Source organism: Humulus lupulus, chromosome 6 (genome assembly GCF_963169125.1).
Source record: "Humulus lupulus chromosome 6, drHumLupu1.1, whole genome shotgun sequence".
NCBI classification, from domain to species: Eukaryota; Viridiplantae; Streptophyta; class Magnoliopsida; order Rosales; family Cannabaceae; genus Humulus; species Humulus lupulus.
Genome location: NC_084798.1, coordinates 31,538,720 through 31,541,100, shown reverse-complemented (window position 1 = coordinate 31,541,100; position 2,381 = coordinate 31,538,720). Strand labels below are relative to the sequence as shown.

The 2,381-nt window shown below is 31.2% G+C and overlaps 1 long non-coding RNA gene across 1 annotated transcript; it reads left to right on the top strand.

Moving 5' to 3' along the window:
• The first annotated feature begins 416 nt into the window (after nucleotides 1–416).
• On the top strand, nucleotides 417–1,934 carry LOC133783944 (uncharacterized). Its single transcript, XR_009871039.1, has 3 exons — nucleotides 417–704; nucleotides 1,286–1,356; nucleotides 1,465–1,934. It is a non-coding gene; the product is annotated as an uncharacterized LOC133783944 (long non-coding RNA).
• Nucleotides 1,935–2,381: the final 447 nt, after the last annotated feature.

Here is a 2,381-nt window from a genome sequence, read left to right as displayed (position 1 = left end):
ATTCTCCTGCCTCTACAAACAAACCACGACGTCTTACCAGACCACAACCATTGCAGTTAATTGCTCCCACTCGTGGGAGAGAGAATAGCCAAGAGAAGTTCAAGAGTCTAAAGGTAAGTGAAAATTTCCACTCTTCCCTTTAAATAGACCCATAAGTGCTCAAAATCCATAAGCAAAAAGGAAAACAAAAGGCTCACAAACCTCCCAATTTGTATCTTGGCTGAAAGCTCCAAAGCATCTCCTCCTCTTGGTCGAAATCCTCCAAGAACTCCAAGAAGGGCTCCAATTTTCTTCAAGCAAATCCAAGGGTTCTTCAAGAAATCAACACCTATTCACACTACAAAAAATTTGATATACAATGACTCCCTAGAATGTCTTACACCATTGGTGTAAGACATTAAAACTTATCAGGGGTTTTAAATGTCTAATGGTGTAAAACATTGAAAGTTTATATTAATGGCTACAATTGGAAGACATTGAAAATGGTGGAAGACGTTGGAAATAGGCTGGGTAGTGTTTATGGGTACATCCAACGTCTCCCATTGGGAGACGTGGGACACGTGGCACGTCTCCCAGTGGGAGACGTTGGATGTGCTCCCTTCATATATGACCAAAAATGCTTGTCTTCCTCACATATCATCACCAACCCGAGAGCATGCAAACCAGAGGAGAGAATTGGGGCTGCGTTTTTTTAGGGTTCTAAGGTATGTTTTTATTTTATTTTATTGATTTTTAGTTAATTATTTTGCAAATAAATCATAGGTTTTGCATTAGGATGAGTAATATACATGATTTTGTGTTAGTTTTACATTTTTATGCATTTTTTTATATACATTGTATGCTTTTGTGGTTTTTCCATGGAAGTTTTTAGGGATTTATGATTTTTTAGTTTTTTTTTAATTTAACCTATCACATTGTATATATTTCATTAGAGTATATATGTTCATGATTTTTTTAAATTTTTATCATTTTTTATTTCGAAATTTAGATATATTTTTGTATATTTGAATTTTTTTTTAAATTGTAACTATTTTGTTATATATATAGTTATGTTAAAATAAATTTATTAAATAATTTATAAAATAGAAATATATGATAATTTTTATGTTTTTGTTTATTATTAAGTTTTTAGGTTATGAAATTTTATATTAATTTTTTGTTGGGTTTATAATTAGCGGCACATTCGGATTTTTTTTATTTGTTTACCAATATCATTTACTATTATTAGATATTTAGTGATATTTGTTTAGTAATGTTTAACATATTAATTATTTTAATTTCATAGGTTGTGATTTTTGTGGTGAGATTTTAGAGAGTATTTTGCATCAAAATTCCAATATCAATCACACATTTGAGGTAATTAAGTTTCTAAAATTACAATAATACATTATATATTGCTAGATATTTAGTGATGTTTTATTTATTATTTATTAATTTAATTTTATTGGTTTGTGGATTTAATAGCGAATTTGATTACTAAGTGAAGTAACTTTGCTAGCTTTTGGATTAAAGATTGCAAGAGGTACATATATATTCTCTTACTTCTACTTTTAATATTATTAAACAAATGTTAGAGGAGTTTGAATATCTTAAATATTCATCCATAGTGAAGTAGGTTCTGAGATTAAAATTGTGTGCTGCGGTGATAACGGAAGGTTGAGAACTTGTGTGTATTAGTGAAGTAGGTTCTGATAAATTTGACTGTGTGCTGCGGAGCTATAAGGAAGAAACTTATTGTATGTTGTTTGAATTGTTTGTTTTGCTATTCACATGCAGATGGTTAGGTCACTATTATAGGGGAAATGCTGCCCGATTTTATCTAGGATAATAAACAATTAGTTTTATATAGACATTCTATAAGGAAGAAACTTATTGTATGTTGTTTGAATTGTTTGTTTTGATATTCACATGCAGATGGTTAGGTCACTATTATAGGGGAAATGCTGCCCGATTTTATCTAGGATAATAAAAAAATAGTTTTATATAGACATGCAACTTTATCACGTGCTTATTTAGTGTTGTTTCTTTTCTTTTCCATAGACATAGGAGAATATATGGATAAACAGTGGATGTCAGCGAATAGGTTATCTGCGGAATATAGGAACGGGGTCGATTTGTTCTTAAGGTTTTGTTCGGAAAATGTGAAAGACCCAAATTTTACTTATTGTCCATGTCTTAAGTGTGGAAATGTTAAAAAGATGGATCTTAAAAAGATTAAAGAACACTTATATTTCAATGGGATTGACAAGAGTTACACAATTCGGTATTACCATGGGGAGATAGCTCCGATTGCTCCAACTCTGCCAAGTAGACCAAAAGGAGTGAGGAGGAATATAGTGGAGGAGAACTGGGATCCATTAGATGAAATGATTGACGACGCA